Below are 15,902 nucleotides of genomic sequence, written 5' to 3'. Positions count from 1 at the left end.
AACTGCTTGCTTGCTACATTGACCTAAGATATAAATCGAAACAGGTGAAGGCCCAGACGTGTTGAACCATGCAGATAATTCCTCAAAGGCAACTGGACAGAGACAAGAAGCAAGCTACCGATACGACCCACAGAACCAAAGACATCACAATTCGTAGCTCTTCTAATGTCATATATTTTATCTCTTGTAGTGTTTGCAATGTTTAGTATGTTGGAGAGGCCAAGAACACTCTCATGTCTCTATGGCTATAGATCCACAGTCCGCATCAAGCTAATAGATACGTCTTTCAGCCATTACTTCAACCTTTCTATGAACATTCCATTTCTGATATGATCATACAGAGCATAGAATCACCAGCAATTCGCATGGATGCCGTTCTCTTTAACAGGGCAAGGCAGTGGATCAAACGCCTCCAGACCATGCAACCTCACGGGCCTGAACATCGAAGAAGGGAACTTAGTGTTTTTGCAGATAATGCACCCCTTTAGGGCCCAGCGCCTTCCATTGTATTCGTTCTATGATCATTTTCTGTCTTGGATGCCTTTTACGCAGTCAGCTACCAACTTTCTCACCCTTTCCTTTGTCCTACATAGTATTCATGCCTGTTTGATTCCTTGCTCGTTGTCTCTGTCCAAGTGGTCGTTTTAACTTTGAAAAAAAATTCTGCTGGGATAGAAACGTGATGCCATTTAATTTTTTTGTCCTGATTTATATTCCAAAGGGTAAGAATTCTCTTCATTCGAGTGAAAATTCATTCCCTCAGATTGAATACAAGGACAGGATAAATTTGAGTGAAATTTCTTCCCTCCAATAGATTGAGATTTCACTCCAGATTCCTCTGGAAAGACTTCATTTTCAAACCAGTTCAGAATTATTTTCTTTCTAACATGGGTAGTCCCCACCTGCCAGTCCCTTAAACACACAGGCACAACCAAAGATTCCGAACACTGTTGAAATAATTGTTTATTAACTAGAATCGTACAAACGTATTCGTACACTGCCCTCCGCCAGCCTTCTAATTTGAATTAGGAGCAGGGCGCTCTAATTAAAAAATTGAAACTTACGAATGTCTAAATACCTTCATACAGTGTGGGGTTTAGAGATGGGGTAGAGATTGGTCGGTTTGCTGGAATAGATGAAAAGGGTTTAGATTAGTTTCAGGCCGAATGGGATCATCACTCAGTGGTACAAGTACACATTTTTGAAGTCAGTGAGTGGTAAATGTACTCATTAGTGGCAATCCAGCGAGAGCAATTACGCATCGGTTCGTTAACAGTAAACTGAGGAACTGTAAGAATCATTTCCAACTACAAATTGATAACAATGGCTCAATGTCAATTGAGATTAGTTCGTTGTCACAGCCTCGCTGTTGTTTCGATGCATATACAGATGAAGCAAAAACAAGTAGCGAGAACTAATTAACTTCATGACCTTTACATACACGATAAAGTTAGCGGGAATATTCAAGTTAATTCAAGTTGCAATTAGCTTTAATGTTGATAATTACCCGTCCTCATTTCTGTTTTTGTGATATGAGAAATGGAAAAAAGTGTGTCATTCCATCATCTGAGCCTGACATACCAAAGATTGGCGCTTCACAGAACTGCTTATGCCTGAAACAACGCTGCACTGTTATGCATGTATATTGGCAAGAATGGTGCGGAAGTACATGCAAAGACAAACTGGTGGCACGAAAGCTATCGCACTGAAATTTGTTCCAACCGAAAATGATGTCTTGAGCCTCTACGTGATTTTGTTTTTCGTCAAGGAGACACAAATTTCATTGTTATTCAAATGGAACTTTCAGCAGTTGTGGGTAAACAGTAGTTGTAGATATACTCGAGTTTAATCCTCGCAGAGGAATATTCCACCCAAAATTTTACAATTACTGCAATTCATGGTGTTTCCTGCAAATTTGTTTTTCGTGAGTTTGCTCTTCTTTTCTACCTGATGCTATTGACATTTCACAATGTCATCTGCTCCTAGTTTCTGTTCCTTAAGCTTATTAAAGGGTCAATGCAATGCTTTGTTCATTGACAATCTTTTCAACAGCTTTACAACCCTTGGGGAATTTCGTTATGTGTACTTTAATGTCTATTTTGGCCTCGGCGAGTAACGGGGACTCCCTGTCCAGTTAGACAACCAGCACACGGGACATCGAACTCGAAATTATATATTTGATGATACTCTCGCATATGGTAAACTGTAAGTTAGCAGGATAAAACCATGTGCATATAATTAACATCCACAAAACCAATGTGGCACAAAGGACAAATGTGACACTGATAAGCAATGCAAGAAACAAATTGGCTTTGGCAAAATAACATACGAAAGGATCCAGGAAAAGAACAATTCGACTACCGGCGTGTAAAGCAGTGACAGAAATGGACCAGGAATGAATCAATTGAAAAACTGGGAACATGAGCGAGTATACATACAACCAGTGTACATGTAGCGAAGGAGAATACAAAATATGTTAACTCAACATTATCTATATAGAATAAGCAAACAAGATCTCGAAAAGTGGTTAACAGTATGTGAGCTAATCAATTTGAGGCAAAATAAATTGCAGCTTCAAATAATTAATCACCGAGGGACATTGGAGGCCCTTGTCAATTCAGTGGGTCAGTAGTTTTCACTCGCGGTTGCTTTCACGATGATTTAATGCCTCGAACTAGTTACTGGCGTGACCTTAAAATGTTAGTAGCTCTGGAGAGAGTTACTCCCGGTCACTTTTGCTTGAACAGCCGTGGCGTTTGGTTGGAGAATAGAAAAATCTGTTTTGCTCTAAATGAACTAAAATACATGTGTAATATCGTTGGACGGTAAAACTTACAGAATCGTAGCCTCCGAGAGTGCAGTTCGAGCTAAGCTGCCAACAATTGACTTATTAAGTGAAGATCAAAATGTGGTGTAACCTTGGAGGCAATTAAACGATAAACAGACCCAGGTGATTTATATCAGAAGAATCAAGATTTGGAACGAATGCTGTCAAGCAGAAAAACAGAAGATTATTCAGAGAAATTCTGACGTGTTTCGTTTGTAGGATCTTCGTGCTGAAAAACAGCACTCCTGCAGGGCGCTGTAGCGATTTAACAGTCACAAAATGACTCGAGAGTGCAATCTGCGGTCAGCACAATGTCCTTTGTGAGAGACAGAGCAGTTTTATCGCCAGGTTGAACAAAAATCTGAGTTTGTTCTCTGCCGTCGCGTTTCCCGCCCGAACACTATCACAAATTACACATTTAAATCACAACATCAGAGCATGTAATCGTTATGACCCCTCCAATAGTGTAACTACGGGGATGCGTGCCCTCCAGTAGATGCCTGTGCCCCCCGGGTGCCCCCAATTTGAAATCTCCGTTGAGTTTATAATGCTATGCAGCTTCAGCTTATTTTCTTGTTGTGCCCCCTTAAAATGTGTGCAACCTCCGGTGCCGATCCAGAATTTACTCCTAGTAATTCATTGTGCCCCCCCCCCCTGCGGAACCACCGAACAGTACCACAGACTTACAAACCGTAACCACAGCATAGCTTAATTGTTCTAGGTTGTTGTGTCCTCGTGGAAACATGAACAAAAGGCGAAAAAGCGGAACTTCCCTTGATTATATGATGTCACATTGGATAAACCTGCAGATTCCTATTACATTTTGCCACCTCCTAAAAATCCAAGGCCATAAATATCAGAGCAATGATTAAAAGTAGCGGCCATCAAACGTGATACTTCGTTCCCACTGGTATTGGATGCGAAATTAACGAAGAGTAAACAAAAAAGAGATAAAACAGAAGAAACCTTTTAGGATTAATATTTAACTTTTAAGTCTTGGGTCAAAAGAAACCTCGCCTGAGGTCTATAATGCTGGTGTCCAGAGTAAACTTGTTTTAGAATGTTTCGCTCGGACTACATGTTTAAAAAATGCCATTTCAGTCCGAAACCGGTCAGCGAACGGGCGAAGTCAAAGCCCAAGCGTGCAAATAATGAATGGCGTTCTACAAGTAAACGCTATTTCCTGTAGTCTTTCGCTGTAGGTGGCTGGGAGGTCAGGAGGTGGGTCTTTACTGCTGGTGTCCCGAGTAAACTTCCTTTAGAATGTTTCGCTCGGACTGTAGGTGTAAACATGGAGGAAAGACGCAGAAGGGATTACAACTGTGGCACATGAAAGTACTCGATGATCATTACCGCCCGGTCAGACGAACAATAGCAAACATTCCTAAAATGCCTGATTACTGCCTGCAGCATAGCCGGACAAGTGGAGCCAGTAATATCCTAGCAATATTTTTGGAATTTTCTTTGCAATTAACTGCAACCTGTCGCAGTGACCGGAAAAATAGGCCGTCAGCTGAGACTAAGAAACAGGCTGTAAAAATGAGTTCCGTTCCAGCAATGCTGGGAATACTTTTTGAATGCATAAATGTGAGGTTCTGTACATCCCAAAAATTACGTCAAAACGTCTCCAAAACATCCTGCAGTGTTTTAGTAATTCCATCTCAAAGTTTGCTATAGTCTTGTAAGCTATAATGCGTAATACATGTACATGTATACACCTCTAAGGCTTTGTTTGGGCATTTCCAACTTTAAAATTAGAGGACTGCGATCATGTCAAACCTTCAATATTATAAATTTTGATTTATATTATGAGTATATATGACAAATGAAGAAAAGACGGCACATGTTTTTTGTCAGGTCACACCACTGAAAGGTTTTATTATTTTTTTCTTAAAAGATTTTTGATCTGGCAGACACCACCATTGTTATTCTGGTCTCAAATATTTCACAATCTGGCTTATTAGAATAAAATGAATAAAATGCAAAAGGAGAGTTAATTAGTTTTGTACGGCACAGATACCAGGAGGCTGTGATGTCCAAAATGGAGATGAAAATGTATTAACTTGCTGACAGCAGGGGAAATGCAATGTACATGTAAGGAACTTCACTCAACGTACTCCTAATGTAATGATGTTTCCAACCGAGGCCCCCCCTTGTTAGAGCCAATCATTTTGTGCTAAAAATGGCATCCAATCCCAAATCAAATGACTAATTCATATTTTGGTGTTATTATCTGGAACAGGTCATGCGATTATGAAACAAGGCATTTAGAAAAATGTCCCAAAAATGTCAATCTCACCGGTTACATTGATTATCAAAAGAGCACATTTAATTCATATCTAATGCTATTTTTAGGAATAAAATTGCATAATGCAAAGGTAAAGGAAGCAACTCTAATGAACAGGGCAGCTACGAAATCAAGATGCTTTGTGCTTCCTTGAAAAGGCAATACTGAAAGGGCTGCAAATTGGAATCCTGGAGCATTTTTTTCATTACTATCCATCAAAAATCATCACGCACAGAGTTATCCTGTCATGTAACAGCGTACGAAGAGGTGGGAGAATCTTTACCAGTTTCCAAGTCAGACATGTCGGATAATGAATCATGCTCTGAAGTGTCCAAAGATTCTTGATTACAACGTTGAGGAGTTGGCAATCCCACACTTGTTTCCCCAGAAAGGCTTGTTGGAGCAGAGCTCAGGATAATCTCTTTTTAGCCAGCACTTCAAATTGTCACTTTTGTATTAGAAGAAATAGTTAACATTAGATGGGTGAATATTTAGCGGGCATAATATGAAAATCATGACACCTGCTTACATTATTTATTTGTTTACTAGTTTACGCCATTTTATTGTCAGCCAATCAGTGGAGATTAGTGCGTCACTCTTGTATTAGAAGAAATAGTTAACATTAGATGGGTGAATATGTAGCGGGCATAATATGAAAATCATGACACCTGCTTACATTGTTTATTTGTTTACTAGTTTACGCCATTTTATTGTCAGCCAATTAGTGGAGATTAGTGCGTCACTCTTGTATTAGAAGAAATAGTTAACATTAGATGGGTGAATATGTAGCGGGCATAATATGAAAATCATGACACCTGCTTACATTGTTTATTTGTTTACTAGTTTACGCCATTTTATTGTCAGCCAATTAGTGGAGATTAGTGCGTTTCCGGCTACGATAGCGAAAGGTTTTCACACGCTGTACGAAAATACAAATATCGCATCCTCTAGGATTAATTAACTGTGCATACACTGAAGCTGTTACAAATTATTCAAACCCTCCTTTGTCTTGAGTGTCTTACTTCAAATCTAAAGGATACATATATTCAAAAATAACAAGAAAAACCCGGCCAGGGATTCTGTTCACAGAAGATAATTATTAATTAACAACAATAATAAATAAAGGGCCCAGCTTGAAGATGTGTTGAAGTTGGGGATGACTTGTCTTGGCTTCACTTGGCAATAAGCTGGGAGCTTGCAGTTAAAGGATTTGCAGTTCAAGGGGGCTTGAATGAATTCGGAGGATCGTTGGCTACGTGCAGATGGTGTGTAGGGCTCGATTGCACCTTGCCTGGCTTGAGTACATCAGGTGTGGGGAACAGAATTCACCTGACTCCGCTCCAAGTCACTCACTGTCCAGCAGTGTATGCAGCTCAATAGGCTCACTGATTTTACTCTAGTGCTTCGGTACTGCTAGTGGTGTCTTTGCCTAGAGCAGAACAGGGACGAATATGTAATTGTGGCAGGTTCAATGCAAGGAGAGATCACAGAGACAACAGAACAGTCTCTGTTGAGTGGAGTGGAGGGTCACTGGCCACTGAATCTATCTGCTGCTCCTCAAGGACTCTTGTGGTTGGTTGCAAGGTCTGCTACCAACCTGCCCACACGTGCTGCCAAGCAACCCACACATTTCTAAGAAACTGCATGGCCTAACTCTGGGGGAGTTAGCATTTCAAAAAAATGGGTGGCACAAAATTCATCCTATTACACATATTTGTCGAAAACAAGAGCTAATGTGGCATGCCTGGAGCAGACGAAAGAGTGCTATTGGTTGCTAGACATTTTTGGAATGATTGTTTGTACTGTCTCTGTTATCAGTCCAAATAAAGGCTACTGCTTAATGTGGACCCTTAATCAGGGCTCTTCGTGTAATCTGTCAATGCCAGGATCCAGGATGGATGTATAAAAACAGCTTTGATATTTTCAAACGTTTCACCCACTGACATCCGCTACATGTTATGAGCTGAAATTCCATCAGGACGTTCATTACTAATATGCGACCAGCCATTCGCAGGTTGTCATTTCAAGAGAATATGCGGGTGTCGGTGAGTTAAACATTAAAAAGTGTACATGTATCCATTTCCAGGACTCAAGAGAAGGGCCGTGTTTAAAGGTCTACTGCTTCATGATGCCAGCTCTGGTCAGATTGAATCACACTACAGCATGAGGATTTGTATTGTTACGTCTGTAGATTGATGGCAACTTTGCAAACCTGTGATAGTAATGTGTATGCTCCTGCCTTATTTGTAAATTTCATTGGAAAGGTCCACTCGTTGAGTCCAAACAGTGGTGGGCAACCTACATTGTAAATTATTTTGTATTTAATTTTGAAAGCTACTTCAATCAACAAGCCCTTGCCTGACTGCAATGTAATAGTTAGGCAGCTTACCTCGATCATACATTTCTGCCTGTAACAGCTTATCCTTGACATGGACACATTTCCCATGACGAGTGACGAACAACTCAACTTTCCTCCATCATGTCCATGATGCATGCAAGTTAACACACAGCCTTACACTGCAGGCAACACACCAGACTTTGCCAGACTCAGCGTCGTGAGAGTCTTGAGGATCTTCCAGAAGAAAATCTTTATCTAGGCCAGAGCTTTTCAGGGGAAGAAGATGAAGCTTCAGAGGGAAAATCTTCGTGTAACTTTCGTTAGTAGTGCCAACTCCAGTGGCACTACTAGCATGTCTCGTGAAAACGGTTGTAGGTCACTTCGCCCCATTTCCACTTCGCCCGATTACCATTTGCGCCATTTCCACTTCGCCCCATTGATTATCATTCATTCTGTTCTTCAGTAGCAGAGGCATAGGCCTAGGTGCAACAAGTAAAAACATCGACATCAACGTTTGAGTACGCAAATAACGATCGGATAATCCAACTTTCAAAGGCCTAAACAATGGTTCCGATTTCCCGACCGCCGGACCCAAATTTTTTGTGTTTCCTTGTCGCTGTGGTAAAAACAAAAAAAACGTGTAAGAGAATGCGTGATGGAGTGTGGCGACCAGTCTACTCATGCCGCGGCGACCATTCATGTACGTGATCTGTCACCCATCGAAAAAAATTGATGTTTGCAAGATTTCTTCACGTTAACTCTTAGTATCTTGTCTATGTTTGTATTTATTTATTTCATCTGTTTCATTTAGGCTGTTTTGCTCGTACTTGAAGCGAGCATTTTTCCACAAAATTTCCTGCGTGCCGAGCTTCATCCGATCGTCCGGTTACTGTCCAGATGCATCGACGATAACGAGAATGATGTGAATAGAATTGTGTGTGTCGCTTTGAACTAAACTTGAAGAGGATGGGAAATAAACCGGATGCTAGTCCAACCATATGCATTAATTCACCATACCGGACAACTCAGGTGACATTAATTTAATGCCGTAGAGTTTTCTATAATAACTAAATGTCGTTTCATGTCGTCACGGTGGAAAACCTGGGCCTGTTTGAAGAGGCTTGTAACACACTCAAAACGGACGGCAAATTTGAAATGTGGAGAAGTGGGGATGGGGCGAAGTGGGGATGGGACGATGTGGGGATGGGGCGACGTAGGGTGGGGTGACATGGAAATGGGGCGAAGTGACGGTAAACCGTGAAAACTAATGTACATGATGATGTACATGTACATGCTTCGCCACGGAAATGGGTTTAGCGTCTTCGAGTCCAAAGGTCGTATAGCGCCGCGCAGCGGCGCCTTCGGCGCTATAGACGATCTTTGCTCAAGTCAAGTTGTCCCCCAAAATTGAAACCCTGGTCAAGTCGTTACCGGGTCAAGTCGTCCCCAAGTCAAATCGTCCTGGGCCAAGTTGTCCCCCATTAGTTTTTACAAATTTTGTCTGTGTATGTAATTTTCTTTTTAGATGCATCAACCATACGTAGAAGACAAAGAAAAACAAGACAGAGACTCGTATATGTACTCACAATTTTCATTTGTTTTACGCAGCTAGCTGGTTGCTTTTGAAAGCTACGTTGACCAAGACATGCCTCATATATTTATTAAAAGGGCAATTCCTGGTGTGCGTCAAGGTAACAGCACTTTGGCCTACTCTTTGAATTTATAGAGTAATTTGAACATCTTCAAATTTAAAATCTTCCAGTAGTCATAATAAATCGCCCCCACAGTAAATTACCACAGTAAAAACTTGATAAGTAAAAAATAAAACAAATTACCCCCGCAGAAAATACATTGCCGCAGTAAAAACGTGATAAGTAAAAACGGAAATAAAAAATAATGAAGAAAAAAATTATCCGCCCTAAATAAATTTCCGCAGTAAAATCATAATTATATTTTAATTATTTATTTGGGGAACGACTTCACTAGGGGACGAGTTGGCATACACAGCTGGCATAGTCTGCGCTGCGTGCAGGTAGTCCCTCGCACTCGGTTTGTTCGGTGATTTCGCGATCTCTGCCACATTAATCAAGCCACTCTTTGGCACATGAAGTGACCTTTCTCCATCAGGCATTCGTAAGGGCTTTTACCTTTTCAACTTGTCTGATTCTGCACGCATTGAACACTTGAAATTCGTTGATGTTGACGTTGAGGCGCACGCCATCCGGTCCGCATCGTCGGACGTCGCCATGTTTACTGCTTCGTGCCATGACCCACGACCCACGACCTTCGTTCTGGGCTTGGATTGGACAATATGCATCACATGGTCAGATTACATCATTTGCAAATGATTTTTAAACGTGGCGAATTTCGCACATAGAGCTTCCCTGACGGCAAAATAGTTCGCTCTTTCCACCCAAATTATTGAAATAACTGCAGGATAACTCGTGGAGAACTTTTGCGTTTGTTATCTGTGGTAATTTATAATGTACTCGATTCTGTTCAGAAAATCTATTCCCGCAGTTGCTGGAACGAACTTGTAGCGGCAGCGCTTGCGCACCCGCTGGGGGCGGACCCTGACGATCCGGAGGGGGGAGACTGGTCTCCCGGTAAGGGATGGATTGGATCAGCTTGTAACACAGGTCATCAAATAATCACCTCCAATTTATTCGTCAATGGAAAGGAAACCCTATAAATTAATACAAAAGCATGAACCCTAATTAATTACATAAGTGCTTTAGTTGATTCATGGACAATAATTAAACAAAAATGACATCAATTGCAATGGTGTACGCGAAATAGACGTTCTGCAATGGCATGAGTGCGTACTGCTTATATATATCACACATATTATTTAAAAGCGAATATGCTATTTAAGCTAACAGCACAACCCAAATTTCTATTCACGGTGGCTTTGGGGCTTTATGCAAATGCACTGACCACGTGACGGTACAGCGCGAAGACGATGTACATGTCGAACGTTTATAAGTGACCATAAATGGCAACGTATAATGGATGAAATTACAAAATACCGGCGCTAGGATATGCCAAATACCCCCCAAACCCGACTCACCCAGACACCACGGGTTGCGAGACCTACAGTGGTCTGCAGGGCCCAGCAACTCCAAGGGAACAGGCTGAAAACTGTCCGAAATGGTCCCGAAATGTTGCACTGTCTCCACCGAGATGGCCACGGAAAGAAAAAGGACTAGACGTGGTCGAAGGGTCGGTAACGCACACTGGGCAGACCGGCATATCCAAGCGCGGTATAAATAGTAAAAATGTTAACAATGCCCGTATTACAATAAAAATGAATCCAAGCGTTTTTAAACAGATAATGAAGTCGGCGGAAGGTATTCCGGCTAAATCTTATGTTATCACGATAGAAATTAAATGGAGCTAATTCCAATAGAGGCGCAAGGCCACGTCAACGTGAAGGGTGAGGGGACCCTCTCAGTTGCTATGCTACAACGTAAACATTGAAAGGATCTTAAAGGCGTATACCATGTGCATGTAGATTATACATGATAAATATACGGGCAACTCCCCACAGAAACAAAAGAATTTAGGGGTTCCGCTGACGGCCCAAAAAGAAAGAAAATATCCAGCATTAGATTTGGTTTTGCCGTCGTGAATAATTTATTAAAGATTGTGATGCACTTTTCCATTATCCATGCAATGTTTGTAATTTTATTTTGTCACTCCGAAACATCAGTTTTCAAAGCCTTTGTACGAATTTGGCGAAGACTGGCTAACGACATGTTGACCACTACAGGACAGTTAAGTTTACGAAACACAAAATGCGCTGTTTCATCACAAAGAGTGATCATGAAATCCCATTAAATACCCTTTGTGTAAATTCAGTAATAAATATGATTCAAACAAAACACAAGATCTTACAAAAAACTTGGCTATTTATTCCCAAAATAAGTCCAAAAGAAAGCTTTCGATAAGGGCAATAACTGCACATGAACACTTACGGCCCACAGCCTAATACAATCAACTGCGCAAGCATTAAATTAGATGTCAGATTTTACCAAGCACCAACGATTGCATGAATATTCAACTTCCTATACTGCAGTACACAACACTTAAGGATGCAGATTAGCACTGAAAAACTGCGGCAATGATCACTGCGCTCCTGCTATGGACATACCGGGCATAACAGAAAGCGGTAATTGGCCAGATGTTGAAGCCCGTGCAGTTCAAACTCCTTTTGCGTCCTTCTTCCGTGGTGTAAAACACCCTTTCAGTCCTAAACCAGTCGGCAAACGAGCAAAGTCAAAGCCCAAGCGTACAATAATGATTGACATTCTAAACGATATTTCCTACTGCAGGTGGCTGGGAGGGGAGGAGGTGGGCTTGCTTGAAAGTGAATTCACTAAGAGCCAAATATGAATCGACCCGACCAGCTAAGCTGCACGGACAAAAGTGATTTCTCAGCCCCTTGACACTGTCCTTTCTTCACTCTTACGTCAGAAAACTCATATCTTTTCTATTTCTACCTCCTAATAAACAACCAAAAGAGAACGAATACTGCTACAAAATTGCACTTTGGTGAACAAAGGAATGGTTGAGCGAGCTCCTTGTACCATCCATGTTCCTTTAATCATTCAATCCTTAAACCATTTTAATCTTTATCTCGTTGAAACCAACTCTCTATAAGCAAGGCCGACAACTAGGAATCAGTTTAATGTCGTGCCATGAAACGCAAATCCAATGTGGAATCTCTGGTGCGAGTATAACTAATAGGACGAGTAGAGGGTTTGAGACCTTTTTAGAGCTGACAAGTTTCCTTGTGATTGGCAAAGGTGAATCAGGAGGATCGCCCATTGCGGCAAAGTAACGCTCGGCAAGAGCGACCGGGCATGTAGGTAAACCTGTTCTGGCAATGAAAATGTCAGCGCCTTGCCGGAACTGGTCCGTCTTAGAGGATGCGAGGTGGAAAGTAAGGCGGTCTGACGTAATTGCACAGTTTTCCCTCATGATGTGGATGAGGTCGTCGAAACGCAAGAATCCTGCGTACGAGATGACACATATAAACAGTACTCGTAGGTCGGCCAAGGAGGCTTGCGGATGACCAAGCTGGGTGAACAGCTGAAAAAAAATCGTCGGCTGTGATGGGTTCTTTTCGAGTAGTCTGCTACAAAATTGCGCTCTGGTGAACAAAGGAATGGTCAAGCGAGCTGGTTGTTAATAGAGGGCGCCAAATAAGGGTTAATAAACTGCTGGGTGTAATGCCAGAATTATTGGCATCCGAAATAGCAATATCGACTACCAAACGGTCAAATACCTCCATGTGAGGAAAAGAAAATATTAAACGACACAAACCGGTATCAAATAACCACTCGAGGTAAAGAACCTCTGCACTCGTATAAAGTTGCATACAAAATTACAAACATTACTGGCAATATCCAAGATCCGAACAACAAAACCCTGTCTTAAATTCCGGGGTGGGATTATATGATTGATTCTAAGGTCCAGGGACAAAGATTTCGGAGACCGACTGAAAATGGAATTTTGGTCCAAATGTGGGGGAGTAAATGAAATGTGTAACAAGCGCCAATCATGAATTGAGTTACAGAGATGAATGCCATCGAGGCACAAAGAGGGCCAGAAGTTGGCCGTTTTCCACTCTGGAACAATTACAGTGCCGCAACCTACACAGTCGGTAAGGTGTTTCAGAGTGTGTACTATTAGACGTGTTTGGGGGCACAAATAATTAATATCACTGGACAATCGAAACAAAAAGCGTCTACACCTGCGCTGCTACGGCACCAAAGTCGCGAATTAAACCTTGGAATTTTGAAATTATCCGGGGAAGCGAATCGGTCGATCGAATGTAGGCCCCAAAGCGCATCAATCATGGCAAAAGTCGAGTAATCAATTGACCAATCGTCATAATCCAATATCCTGCTGATACTCTCAGCGATGTGATTGATATTACGAGGCACCCATTCTGGCACGATGAAAATACTGTGTTTGATTGTCACTTGAAAATGGATAACGCTAAGTTCTGCAAATTAGGCTTGGGGCTGCCGTGCTCGAGTATACCAGGTACATTGCTATTGCCAGAATACCAGCGTACCTTTTGATGAGACAATTCGTCACAAAGTTCGATGAGAGTTTTATACACGGCCGCCAATGCTCGCCAAGTGGAATTATGCTGCTTTTCTGTGTCAGACCATAAACCATGAATTTTAATAGGAGGGTTATCATCGACATATCCACCATACCCCAAGTCGCTTCAACGGAGTAAATTGAACGAGAGGGGTTATTGATGTTTAATTGAAAAACAATTCAAATCCCGCAAGTTTGAGAGCCAGAAATTGAGTTCGAAAAGCACGGGTTCTGATATAGAGAAAGGAGTGGACCAGGAAAGCCTTGTTTCTATAGGTTGATACATAGCTCTAGTCATATGACGAGTGACTGGGCCGATAGCAAGGGACATGGAAATTGTTTGCCCAGTGACTCGGGCGAGAGATATAGGACAAGAGTATGCTCACCACGAGAATGAACGGAAACGAGGTCGTAGAAGTCTTGGAAAAGCTTGTGCATTTTCGAATCTTGAACTGAAAAGGTTAAGGATGTGGAATCAATAATAAAGCCCAAGAATTTGATCGAAGTTCGAGGTTGCCAGACGCACTTGGAACAAAACCACTTAGTATGAAGGTTTGTTTCACTATGGCCGAGTTACGTACGTTGAGCGGATTGCAGGTTTGGAGATAGGCCTATGATTAAACCGTCATCAATGTACATAAAGGAAGAGACTCCTTGGGAACGCCAATGGTGTATAGGGATCTGGTAAGTTATTGAATAAATAACAAGCGCCAGAGAGCCAAAAAGGCAACACCTGGAGAGCAAAGTATCTGGTTTTGGAATTTTTGAATTGCCAAGCGAAACCAACTTAAAGGTATTTTTGGTAGGGAGGAAAATATCTACGTGGTGGTATCCGGACTCTTGATCGAAAGAAAAATAATACTGATCTTTATCAAGGACCTGAGACACGAATCTAAGATCTTCGTATTTAACTTTAGAATGGATAATTGGTTTGGGTGACGAAGATTGAAAACCAACCAGAGTTTCTTCCCTGTTGCGACTGTAGGAGGATTGCGACAGTAGGATGGTTGATTAAGCTCGTAAATGCATCGATTAATAAGCTAAAAAAATCGCAGTTTCAACGAACTCGGGGTTATCGAGACTGCACTAATTATTCTTAGCCGTAAATAGCGGCGGAGCAAAGACCAATGGAATCTTATAGCCTGAATCAATTACATCTGTAACAAAGTCACCCGGTAACATCCAACACATTTCGCCAATAAGGCAAGCAACAGGTTAGCCTACCTTGAACACCCTCCGGAACTTTTTGGTCGCTCTGGCTGACCTCCCTCTGTCTAAGTCCTGTCGGCTGATCCAGCTGCTTGCCGTCCTGGTTGTCGCTGAAGAGACCGATAGGAGGGGCATGTTGCACGGATGTGACCTTGCAATCCGCAGTGGAAACAGATGCAGTTGTCGATGGACAGTCTGAATGGACGAAAAACAGGTTGGTGCTGAGCAGCAGCAAAGTAAGGAGTCGTAGGTCTGGTAGTATACGTCGACGAGGTGGCTCTGCTGCTGCTGGCGGAAGTCCGCTTGTTGGAGGTAGATTTCTTGGAAGCTGCTGCTTTTTCGGCCTTTTTAATTCTTTTCTCATCTTTGGAGTCTTCTGCCAGTGCGTCTGCGACGTATTCTTTGACTACTCCCCGGCCTGACTCAGATCTGTCGGCGATACGGATGAGCTTCTGCCTTTCTGTTAGCGCCTTCTTTGCCTCGATAAGATTTCACTTGGTGTTGTCAATATCCAACGATTCGATGTTTCGCGCGGCTGATTCGACTAGATTCATAATTTTCTCGCAGTGTTGGAACTGTTGCTAATTTCCCTCGCGCTTGAATGAAGGTACTTCGGACAGGTGCTGTTTCTTGCACGCGGATTCAACGCGTGAATCAAGAGGGTATGAGTGCTTGAATCGCCTGCGAGATCTGGCTGTTGCTGTCGTTTGTTTGCCGGCCAGAGAGCTTGCTGTCCTGCTCGGACATTGTGAAGCGAGGGATAAGTAGATTGAATGGTCCGGTCGGCTGCTGGACCGAGAGTGAATTGCGAGCTTATCTAACAGTTATATATAATAGCGTGATCGCGAGCTGAAAAGTTCGTGTCGTTCAAAAACGAAAAGAAATTCCATTTCCAACGACCTGGCCAAAATTGCCCAGATCGCTAAGCTTAGTCCGGAGAGGCCGGGGGTGGAATTCTCGCTTACGGCCACTTCAGACCCCATGTCCAGACATAGGGGAAGTCGGGGCTACTGGACCACTTAAGCTCTTTCTTGATTCTTACCATATTCAATAATCCAGCAAAAGGATAACACTACTCTTAATCTCCTCCTACCTTGCATCCCTTTGTTGCTCAACCAGGCCTT

General features: G+C 42.2%; 1 protein-coding gene and 1 pseudogene across 1 annotated transcript in view; one reads left to right on the top strand and one right to left on the bottom strand.

Moving 5' to 3' along the window:
* The window catches only part of LOC110990830 (ficolin-2-like), a 35,687-nt gene that overhangs the window by 14,531 nt on the left and 5,254 nt on the right, over positions 1 to 15,902 (top strand). The window lies entirely within an intron of this gene.
* Positions 14,652 to 15,606, bottom strand: LOC147798855 (uncharacterized; annotated as a pseudogene).

Source organism: Acanthaster planci, linkage group LG06, assembly GCF_054643075.1.
Source record: "Acanthaster planci isolate LZ-2023a linkage group LG06, COTS_SCS, whole genome shotgun sequence".
Taxonomy (NCBI): domain Eukaryota; kingdom Metazoa; phylum Echinodermata; class Asteroidea; order Valvatida; family Acanthasteridae; genus Acanthaster; species Acanthaster planci.
This window is presented reverse-complemented; position numbering and strand designations above follow the sequence as displayed.